Here is a 12750-nt window from a genome sequence, read left to right on the forward strand (position 1 = left end):
ATGGAGCTGGAGGAATCAATCTTCCTGACTTCAGATTATATTACAAAGCTACAGTCATCAAGACAGTATGGTTCTGGCACAAAAACAAAAATATAGACCAATGCAACGTGACAGAAAGCCCAGAAATAAACCTATGCATCTATGGGTACCTTCTTTTTGACAAAGGAGGCAAGACTATACAATGGGGCAAAGACAGCCTCTTCAATAAGTGGTGCTGGGAAAACTGGAGAGCTACATGTAAAAGAATGAAATGAGAACACTTCCTAACACTATACACAAAGATAAACTCAAAATGGATTAAAGACCTAAATGTAAGACCAGAAACTATAAAACTCTTAGAGGAAAACATAGGCAGAATACTCGATGACATAAATCAAAACAAGATCCCCTATGACCCACCTCCTAGAGTAATGTAAATAAAAACAAAGTGGAAGCTGATTAAACTTAAAAGCTTTTGCACAGCAAAGGAAACTATTCAGTTCAGTTCAGTTCAGTTGCTCAGTCGTGTCTGACTCTTTGCAACCCCATGAACCACAGCAGCCAGGCCTCCCTGTCCATCACCAACTCCCAGAGTCCACCCAAACCCATGTCCATTGAGTCAGTGATGCCATCCAACTATCTCATCCTCTGTCGTCCCCTTCTCCTCCCACCCTCAATCTCTCCCATCATCAGGGTCTTTTCAAATGGGTCAGCTCTTCACATCAGGTGGCCAAAGTATTGGAGTTTCAGTTTCAACATCAGTCCTTCCAATGAACACCCAGGACTGATCTCTTTAGGATAGACTGGTTGGATCTCCTTGCAGCCCAAAGGAGTCTAAAGAGTCTTCTCCAACACCACAGTTCAAAAGCATCTATTCTTCAGCACTCAGCTTTCTTTATGGTCTAACTCTCACATCCATACATGACCACTGGAAAAACCATAGGCTTGACTAGATGGACCTTTGTTGACAAAGTGATGTCTCTGCTTTTTAATACGCTGTTTAGGTTGGTCATAACTTTCCTTCCAAGGAGTAAGCGTCTTTTAATTTCATGGCTGCAATCACCATCTGCAGTGATTTTGGAAACTATAAGCAAGGTGAAAAGACAACCCTCAGAATGGGAGAAAATAATAGCAAATGAAACAACTGACAAAGGATTATTTTCCAAAATACACAAGCGGCTCAAACAACTCAATACCAGAAAAACAAACAACCCAATCAAAAAGTGGGAAAAAGACCTTAACAGCCATTTCTCCAAAGAAGACATACAGATGGCTAACAAACACATGAAAAGATGCTCAACATCGCTCATTACTAGAGAAATGCAAATCAAAACCACAGTGAGATATCACTTCACACTGGTCAGAATGGCCCTCATCAAAAAGTCTGCAAACAATATTCTGGAGAGGGTGTGGAGAAAAGGGAACACTCTTGTACTATTGGTGGGAATGTAAATTGATGCAGTCACTATAGAAGATGGTACGGAGATTCCTTAAAAAACTAGAAATAAAACCACCATATGACCCAGCAATCCCACTCCTAGGCATATACCCTGAGGAAACCAAAATTGAAAGAGACACAAGTATCCCATTGTTCATTGCAGCATTATTTACAAAAGCTAAAACATGGAAGCAACCTAGATGTCCATCTACAGATGAACAGATAAAGAAGATGTGGTACATATACACAATGGAATATTACTCAGCCATAAAAAGGAACGCATCTGTGTCAGTTCTGATGAGGTGGATGAAACTAGAACCTATTATACAGAGTGAAGTGAGTCAGAAAGAGAAAGATAAATACCGTATTCTAATGCACATATACAGAATCTAGGAAAATGGTACTGAAGAACTTATTTACAGGGCAGCAATGGAGAATCACACATAGAGAATAGACTTATGGACATGGGGAGAGGGGAGGAGAGGGTGAGAGGTATGGAAAGAGTAACATGGAAGCTTATATTACCATATGTAAAACAGATAGCCAAAGGGAATTTGCTGTGTGGCTCAGGAAACTGAGACAGGGGCTCTGTATCAACCTAGAGGGGTGGGATGGGGAGGGAGCTGGGAGGGGGGTTCAAAAGAGGGGACATATGCATACCTATGGCTGAATCATGTTGAGGTTTGACAGAAAACAGCAAAATTCTGTAAAGCAATTATCCTTCAATAAAAATAAATAAATTTTTAAAAAGAGAGAGATAAATGTTGACTGGATTGAACCTGGGTCTCCTGCATTGCAGGCAGATTCTTTACTGTGTAAGCCACTAGAGAAGCCCCTAGTTTTGTCAAGGCCTGACTTAACTGCCCCTTTCCTACCTCCTACCTCTTCCCCCCACTCCCCCACAGACCCCAAGCAATAAGGAAGTTCTACTGCGTTATGGTTCCAGGTCTTCTCTTCTCTGGACTGTACACGTGCTTTAGCACAGACAGTAATTAAATGCCACAATCTGACACTGACATAACTCCATTTCTTTTTCACATAATTGCAGGAACACGAACTCTCTATAATTACTTCGTGTAATTAGAAAATGAGGAGATGCAACTAATGAGGACAGGTGATAAAAACAACTGCAAATATTTCTTTCAAATTTACCTTTATCATAAAATTCACTCAGATTAAACTCTAGTGAACTGCAGACATTTTTTATAAATGTCACTGGTGCAGGTCAAAATGAATATTTTACAACTGTGATTCATGTTTTCAGAAGACTTAGAGTAAGAACATCATCATCTTTCCTATATATATAAGCTTAATTGATGTCTTTGGAAAGGTAAATTATGTGGATTTCAAAAAATATTTTAAATATGCAACATTCTCCATTCTCTCCAAAGGGAATCTTACCTGGAAAGGGGGGGCGGGGGGTGAGGAAGCCAGAATAAAAAACAAGAAAAAGTAGAATTGTTCTAGGTGCGTATGTTTCAGGCATATGGATTCTGCCCTCTCCACCCCACAGAATCCCCTGAACAGGAAGGGAGGGGAAGATAAGCCATTTCAGACCACAGATGTCTTCCAAGAAGGGTGGGGTTTGTGAAAAAAAACCCATGGCCTCTGCCGATCTTGGTGTGTGGAGAAGCAGATAGACCTTGAGGCTAAGTTATGTGTGGGACAAGGGGCCATGAAGATGTTATTCTACCCAACAGATTAGTAGAAGCAGAAAGTGAAGTAGAAAAGAAAGGAGGAATCAGAAGTGGGGTTGCAAGTGACTGGCACAGTCAGCAAAATCAGTCTTGCTAAGTTAGGTTGTCTCATTACTATAATACAATACCAGCCCCCTTTTTCATAGTTTGTTCCTTTCACAAAGGCCTAGTAAGGCAAGATATTTGTGAGAATCACAGAAAGGGCCTTTATGTTTATAATCTGGATGGATGTGGAAAGGAGAACCATGTGTGGGATTGAAGCAGAGCAGAATCCTGAGGGGATCCTGGGCATGGAAGACTTTGTGTCTCCGGTTTCTTGTTGGAGGGAATGGTCTCCATGACCTTCCCTGAATCCCAAAGGGAACAGATTCCAGCAGTTACTAATCAGGGAAGGGAGGGGATGCAGAGACCACAGAGGAGCAGTCAAGAAAAAATAGTGCAGGCTGGGGACAGGATCCTGGTTCTGCCTCAAGGGACACACATAGCAGTATCTTTAAGATCTTCTGCAGAACTAAAACTCCCAAATGGAAGATGTTCCAGAGAGAAGGTCACACTTTGTTAACCTCAAGAAGCTCAGAGGAGACCAGTTCAGTTCAGTTCAGTCGCTCAGTCATGTCCGATTCTTTGCAACCCCATGGACTGCAGCATGCCAGGCCTCCCTGTCCATCACCAACTCCTGGAGTTTACTCAAACTCATGTCCACTAAGTCGGTGATGCCATCCAACCATCTCATCCTCTGTCATCCCCTTCTCCTCCTGCCTTCAATCTTTCCCAGCATCAGGGTCTTTTCAAATGAGTCAGCTCTTCACATCAAGTGGCCAAAGTATTGGAGTTTCAGCTTTAGCATTAGTCCTTCCAATGAATATTCAGGGATGATTTGCTTTAGGATGGACCACCTGAGGCCAAATGAAAGGAACCAGAAAAGGTCATAAAAAGACCACTTTAAAAAAAAAAAAAAGACCACTTGAGGACAGATTAAAGGGATGCAGACCCTGCACACACTCATCCTTACAGCAATGCTGCCCTTGAAACCTTTCTATAAAACTTATCAAATCTTCCAGGCTGGGACACATAGTTTTAGGGGCTCAAGCCTGCTGCACCTCCCTTTGCCTGGCAAAGCAATAAAGCTATTCTTTTATACTTCACCCAAAACTTTGTCTCCAAGATTCAATACGGCGCCAGTGCACAGAGGCCAAGTTTGCAGCATCAAGACTAAGAGGTGATCCCTACACTGAATTAATTCCATTGTTAGGACAATTCAAGGTGTTCATAAATGCAGAGTGCTTAGATAGTGCCTTGCACACAGTACAGCTGATACATACTTATTAAAATAAATAAGTAAGCTTTGCAATGCATCCACACACTGGCCCAGCTGACCTGGCCAAGCAGAGGAACAGTGAATCACCAGAGGTGTTAGGGGAACTACTGACTGAAACCACTCACCCTGGCCGAGCCTGATAGTAACCACTTGCATGAGTTATCTTACAACAGGAGGTCCTGGTAAGGAAGTGGAACTAACAAGCTACCACCAGTGGCAAGAATTCAGGAAAGGTCAAAAGGAGAGAGGAGGCACCAATCTATATGTCCTATCCACCTCCCAGAATCCTCCTTGCTGGAATCCATCTTGGCTGAGTGATGTGTGGGCCACCAATGATAGGGATAGAACAAACAGAAAAAACAGATTAACATACCATGCAACAGAAGCACGGGACATGCCCCCAAACAATAAAACAGTGGTAACAGACCCACATCCTGCCCGGTGAGCTCAGTAAGTTAATAACTCCTGATGTGGGACGTGCTCTCTGCACGCATAAAAAACAATAATTCCGGGATGTAGTCTGACCACACAGGGACAACAAAACTCCTTTCCACTTTTCCTTTCATTATAAAACTGTAGCCTACCCGACCCCCACCCCCCGCCCCGCCCGCCACAAAGAAAAAAACCCTGTAGCTCACCAAGTTCTTAGGGCATGTCATTTCTCTTGTAAGTCTCACAAGCATCTTATTCTATTAATAATAAACCACTTTTTATTTACCACTTTGCTCTTGCTGAATTCTTCTCTGCACTGAGACAAAAAGGATTGTCGTATGGGAGTTCTTTGGAGCCCCCTGAAATGACACCAATTGGTTTCACCAGGAAGGACTCTGAGTCAGAGTGACTGGCCAGAAGACAACCTGGAAACTAATCCAATTACCATAAAACCAGAGACTGTGAGTCAGGTGGCAGAGCAGTCCTCCTGGGTTCCCTTATCTACTGCTCTGTGTCTGGGCACCCCTTCCCAGTAAAGTCTCTCGCTTTGGCAGCCTGTGTGTCTCCATGTACGACTCATTTCTGAGTATTAGACAAGAGCCCACTCTCGGGCCCTGGACTGGGGGTCCCCCTTCCTCCAACAGAGGAAGTAGCAGAGGAGGCAACGGTGTCCTCCTCAAGTTGTAAAACCAACTCAATCATTATGCTGATTGGATGCCCAAGGTTATAATCTCATCAACTACTGAGTGTATTTTCACCTTTGAATCCCCTACTTATTCTTTATTTTAAAAAAGAATATACATAAAAGTCTATGAAACCAAACAGAAAATGTAAAACCTTTTATGACTAAAAATACAGTGATATTATATTATATATAATATTTTTTTAATCTCAAAATAAGAAAGAGATAAGTGCTTAGACTTTACCTACCTGGAATCTGATTTTGCTGGAATATATGTGAATGGATAGATAGTGCACCTTTTGAAAACAAGTATTCATTTAAAATTTTTTGAGCTTTCAAAGTATATAGCATTATCTTCATTTTGACCACAGCATCACTGATATTTTCTAACCTTCTTATTTGTTTCTAGTTCTGAAGGAATCTTTATAGCCTTAGGAGTCCTGGTTGGCTAACCTTGCCCTAAACTTAGCCTTGACACCGCCCCATCCACTGGCAATTCTTGTAGTACACAAGTCAGGAAGTGGATATTTTTATGCAAACTTATTTCCACTAGTAGGCAAAGAACTCAGATATGATTTGCATATAGTAGGTCATAAGCAGCATTTCTAGGTACAAAGGACAGTAGGCAGACCCTCTGGCTCTACCTTCAAAATATATCTGCAATCTGACCCCTTTAACCACTTTCGCTGGAACCAGACTGGCCCAGGCTAGCATTAGCTGTCACCAGGCTTACCGCAGTGGTCTGCTAACTGGCCTCCCACTTCCACTTTTGCCCCGATGTGTCTTCTCTCAACACAGCAGCCTGAGTGGTTTGTTAAAACCTAAATCAGATGGTGACCCTCCTCTGCTCAAAACATTTGTATCAGGTGACATCCAATCAGGAAACCAGAAACCACTCCAGATGTCTCAAAGACAGGGAATACATGTTATAAGAAACTGATGACAAAGATGAGTTCTGAAGGAAGGCACTGTCACCCCTAGGCTAGAGGAACAAGGAAATGCGGTATGACACGGAGCCTGCAGTCAGATCACTGAAGGGACCAGGCTGGAAGGACCTGCGTGAGCCAGCACTGCCAGCTGCCATGTTAGAATGGCTGCCAGGATGCTCAGCCAGAAAAACAAGGAAGGCTCTTCTTGCCTCCCTTCTTCAGTCCTGCCAGCACTTTCCAGGGCAAAGCCTAAGTGGATGCCAGCGGGCAAGGAACTCTGGAAAGTGTTGTTTGCAGGTCTCCTGCCCCGGCAGTAAGAGGAGGGAACTGAAGAGAGGTTGAGGGGCTTCAGAAAACAGCTCCCGTTCAGAGCGGTACCTCTTTCACAGTAACACCCAAGTTCTTAAATGGTTTCAAAGGAAGGCGCCCCCTGGTCTTAACACACTTTTACAGATCTTCTTTTCTGACATCTACTTGTCATCTTCCTCACCACGCTTCAGCCACGCTGGCTTCCTTGCAGCCTTGAAACGCCACGCTCTCCTTTCTGTGCTCTATCCTTTGGCTGGAATACCCCTACCCCAGACACCTTTACAACTTGACTCCATCTCCTTTAAGCCTTCACTTATTTTTGTTTACTTGTTTTACTTGGCTGCACTGGTCCTAGTTGCAGCATGTTGATCTAGCTCCCTGATCAGGTATCAAACCTGGGCTCCATGCATTGAGAGCGTGGACTCTTAGCTGGACCACCAGGGAAATCACCAAGCCTTTATTTAAATGATATCTTCTCAAGGATACTTCTCTGAGAACTAATTTAAAACAACAACCCCTCCCAACTCCCAATCTCCACTGTTTTATTTTTCATCAAAGCATTTATCCTTCTCTAACACATTATACATCATATACATAAATATTTTTATCAGGTAAATAAAGATCATTTTATTCTATATTGTATTTCAGTTCAGTTCAGTACAGTCGCTCAGTTGTGTCCAACTCTTTGCGACCCCATGGACGGCACCATGCCAGGCCTCCCTGTCCATCACCGACTTCTGGAGCCTACCCAAATTCATGTCCATTGAGTCGGTGATGTCATCCAACCATTTCATCTTCTGTTGTCCCCTTCTGCTCCTACCCTAAATCTTTCCCAGCATCAGGGTCTTTTCAAATGAGTCAGCTCTTTGCATCAGGTGGCCAAAGTATTGGAGTTTCAGTTTCAACATCAGTCCTTCCATTGAACACCCAGGACTGATCTCCTTTAGGATGAACTGGTTGGATCTCCTTGCAGTCCAAGGGACTCTCAAGAGTCTTCTCCAACACCACAGTTCAAAAGCATCAATTTTTTGGCACTCAGCTTTCTTTATAGTCCGACTCTCACATCCATACATGACTACTGGAAAAACCATAGCCTTGACTAGATGGACCATTGTTGACAAAGTAATGTCTCTGCTTTTTAATATGCTGTCTAGGTTGGTCACAGCTTTTCTTTCAAGGAGCAAGCGTCTTTTAATTTCATGGCTGCAGAGGAACCAGAGATCAAATTGCTAACATCCGCTGGACTATCAAAAAAGCAAGAGAGTTCTAGAAAAACATCTATTTCTGCTTTAGAGACTATGCCAAAGCCTTTGACTGTGTGGATCACAATAAACTGTGGAAAATTCTGAAAGAGATGGGAATACCAGACCACCTGACCTGCTTCTTGAGAAACCTGTATGCAGGTCAGGAAGCAACAGTTAGAACTGGACATGGAACAACAGACTGGCTCCAAATAGGAAAAGGAGTACGTCAAGGCTGTATATTGTCACCTTGCTTATTTAACTTACATGCAGAGTACATCATGAGAAACACTGGGCTGGAAGAAGCACAAGCTGGAATCAAGATTGCCAGGAGAAATATCAATCACCTCAGATATGCAGATGACACCACCCTTATGGCAGAAAACAAAGAAGAACTAAAGAGCCTCTTGATGAAAGTGAAAGAGGAGAGTGAAAAAGTTGACTTAAAGCTCAACATTCAGAAAACTAAGATCATGGCATCTGATTCAATCACTTTATGGCAAATAGATGGGGAAACAGTGGAAACAGTGGCTGACTATTTTTCTGGGCTCCCAAATCACTGCAGATGGTGATTGCACCCATGCAATTAAAAGACACTTACTCCTTGGAAGGAAAGTTATGACCAACCTAGACAGCATATTAAAAAGCAGAGACATTACTTTGCCAACAAAGGTCCGTCTAGTCAAGGCTATGGTTTTTCCAGTAGTCATGTATGGATGTGAGAGTTGGACTATAAAGAAAGCTGAGCACTGAAGAAGATGTAGAAGAAGCAGAAGTAGAAGTTTTTCTAGAACTCTCTTGCTTTTTTGATGACCCAGTGGATGTTGGCAATTTGATCTCTGGTTCCTCTGCCTTTTCTAAATCTAGCTTGTACATCTGGAAGTTCATGGTTCATGTACTGTTGAAGCCTGGCTTGGAGAATTTTGCGTATTACTTTACTAGCGTGTGAGACGAGTGCAATTGTGTGGTAGTTCGAGCATCCTTTGGCATTGCCTTTCTTTGGGATTGAAATGAAAACTGACCTTTTCCAGTCCTGTGGCCACTGCTGAGTTTTCCAAATTTGCTGGCATATTGAGTGCAACACTTTCACAGCATCATCTTTTAGGATTTGAAATAGCTCAACTGGAATTCTATCACATCTACCAGCTTTGTTCATAGTAGTGCTTCCTAAGGCCCACTTGACTTTGCATTCCAGGATATCTGGCTCTAGGTGAGTGATCATACCATCGTGGTTATCTGGGTCTTGAAGACCTTTTTTGTATAGTTCTTCTGTGTATTCTTGCCACCTCTTCTTAATATTTTCTGCTTCTGTTAGGTCCCTACCATTTCTGTCCTTTTTTGTGCACATCTTTGCATGAAACCTTCCCTTGGCATCTCTCATTTTCTTGAAGAGATCTCTAGTCTTTCCCATTCTATGGTTTTCCTCTATTTCTTTGCATTGATCCCTGAGGAGGACTTTCTTATCTCTCCTTGTTATTCTTTGGAACTCTGAATTCAAATGGGTGTATCTTTCTTTTTCTCCTTTGCCTTTCTCTTCTCTTCTTTTCATAGCTATTTAAGGCCTCCTCAGACAACCATTTTGCCTTTTTGCATTTCTTTTTCTTGGGGATGGTCTTGATCCCTGCCTCCAGTACAATGCCATGAATCTCTGTCCATAGTTTTTCAGGCACTCTGTCTACCAGATCTAATCCCTTGAATCTATTTCTCATTTCCACTGTATAGTCATAAGAGATTTGATTTAGATCATACCTGAATGGTCTAGTGGCTTTCCCTACTTCCTTCAATTTAAGTCTGAATTTGGCAATAAGGAGATCATGATCTGAGCCACAGTCAGCTCCTGGTCTTGTTTTTGCTGACTGTATAGAGCTTCTCCTTCTTTGGCTACAAAGAATATAATCAATCTGATTTCAGTATTGACCATCTGGTGATGTCCATGTGTATAGTCTTGTGTTTCTCTTGTGTTGTTGGAAGAGGGTTTTTGCTATAACTGGTGCGTTCTCTTGGTAAAACTCTATTAGCCTTTGCCCTGCTTCATTTTGTACTCCAAGACAAAATTTGCCTGTTACTCCAGGTATTTTTTGACTTCCTACTTTTGTATTCCAGTCCCCTATAATTAAAAGGATATCTTTTTTTGGTGTTAGTTCTGGAATGTTTTGTAGGTCTTCATAGAACAGTTCAACTTCAGCTTCTTCAGCATTACTGTTCGGGGCATAGACTTGGATTACTGTGATACTGAACGGTTTGCCTTGGAAATGAACAGAGATCATTCTGTCGTTTTTGAGATTGCATGCAAGTACTGCATTTCGGACTCTTTTGTTGACTATGATGGCTACTCCATTTCTTCTAAGGGATTCTTGCCCACAGTAGTAGATATAATGCTCAGCTGAGTTAAATTCACCCTTTCCAGTCCATTTTAGTTCACTGATTCCTAAAATGTGTGATGTTCACTCTTGCTATCTCCTGTTTGACCACTTCCAATTTTCCTTGATTCATGGACCTAACATTCTAGGTTCCTATGCAATATTGCTCCTTATAGCATTGGACTTTACTTCCATCCTCAGTCACATCCACGACTGGGTGTTGTTTTTGCTTTGGCTCCATCTCTTCATTCTTTCTGGAGTTATTTCTCCACTGATCTCCAGTAGCATATTGTCTCTAAATACATATATTTTGCCAATATCACCCCACCAAAATATAAGCTCCCTAGGGGCCAAAATTTGGTCTGTTTAGTCTACTAATACATCCTCAGTGCTCAATAAATAGTTGACTGAATAAATAAATGTAATCATTACTAGACATATTTATTATGATATTAAATGTATGAAAGGCTTTTAAGAGCATGGAGTAAGGAAAAGAAGCCAGCAGAGTTCACACCGCTTCCTCTAGAAAGCCACTCTAACCCCACTCAGTCTATACTAGGTATCCCTTCTATGTGCTCCAAATGCTCCCTGAAATTCCCCTTTCAAGAACTTGTCACACTGTATGGTAATTATCTATTTATATATCCATCTTCTCCACCAAAACTCTAAGTCCCATAATATACCAAAGCATGGTGCCCATCTGGGTAACTGAACATCAAGCCCTGGGTAATACCTTCTTGCACATCCAATAAATAGGATCTGTTGTCAAATGTCCCTGTTAAAAAGCAGAAGAATACACTTAAAAGTCTTAGGGTCTCTTGACATCATTCTTTCCTCTGGTATCTGAAAAGACAGGAAGGGCCAATAGCTGTAAGAAAAGATAAACGGTCAGGAAATGATTAAGTACAGAAGCAAAGAAATTTGGTGAGCAGCAGTTCCATTGTTTTGGCTAAAAGAGAACAGGCAAGTTTTATTAATCAGAATAATAGTTGGTTATGGAAGTGACTGATGCTAAATAAATTCTGATTATTTTTTATTAGATAATTTCTCACATATAGACTTAAACTGTCAGCTTGGTAGTGTCTATTAGTTAAACTTTGTAAAATATATATATATTCTTGTTTTTCCATTGTATGCAAATTGAAAGAAAAAGATGTACCATTTCTCTGTTGTATGTTGGATTACGTAGGAAATGTTTGTGAACAATTCAAAGAAAAAAAGATGAAAAAAATTCCTGTGGATGTTTTGTGTAGTATCTCTTGGCATTTGTATTAATAGTTTAAAAAGTTCACTTCCAAATAAAACTCCCATAATGCTAGAGAAAAAAAAAAAAAGAGAGAACAGGCAAAATTCTCATGTTTTCAAAAAATATTTTAATATTTTTTTCAAGAGGTAACCTTTTTTAAAATTTTTATTGGAGTATGGTTACTTTACAATGTCATACTGGTTTCTGCTGTAGAGCAGAGCGAATCAGCTATACGTATATAGATCCCCTCTTCTGGATTTCCTTCCCCTCTAGGCCACCACAGAGGGCTGAGGAGAGCTCCCAGTGCTGTACAGTGGGTTCCCATTTGTTATTCAGTTTATACACAGCATCAACAGTGTGTATATGTCAATGTCAATCTCCCAACTTATCCCATCCCTCCTCTCCTCGCCTGGGTCCATACATTTATTCTCTATGTCTGCGTTTCTATTTCTGCTTTGCAAATAGGTTCATCTGTACCATTTTTCTAGATTTCACATATATGTGTTACTATACAATATTTGTTTTACTGACTTACTTGACTTTGTATGACAGTTAATAGGACCATCCATGTCTATGCAAATGGCATTTTTACAAGAAGTATTTATATTGTCTGAAAAGCACTCCACTACTGAATTATCTTAACAGCTGAATATAGAGAATAACAAACAAATCTTGAAAACGCTAAGAAAATCAAAATAATTACCATAAAAAGTGATGCGCCTCAAAAGATAATGGATTTCTCAAGGGGGAAGGGAGGGGCTGTTAGAGTTACAAAAGTTCATTAACAAAACTATTTTTCTAATTTTACAACCAACTTTAAGAGGAAAAATTATTCTTAGTTTGTGTATTCATAGACAGTAGAAACATAATTGCTAAACAGCCTTGGTTAGTTGTTTTTTTTAAATTTCCAGTAGATACCTATAATGTATTCATAGTCTTTTATGAAGAGATCATGGCTATATCTTAGCCTTAAAATAAATTCATTTATTTGGTAATAATTTAGGGGCTGGAAGAAGTCATTTCACACACACACATACACAGACATATACACACACTTAAGCACCAAATTTATCATAAATGGTTTTGACTTGGCTTATAACCTCAGTAGTTCAGAGGCAC

Source organism: Cervus elaphus, chromosome 9, assembly GCF_910594005.1.
Source record: "Cervus elaphus chromosome 9, mCerEla1.1, whole genome shotgun sequence".
NCBI classification, from domain to species: Eukaryota; Metazoa; Chordata; class Mammalia; order Artiodactyla; family Cervidae; genus Cervus; species Cervus elaphus.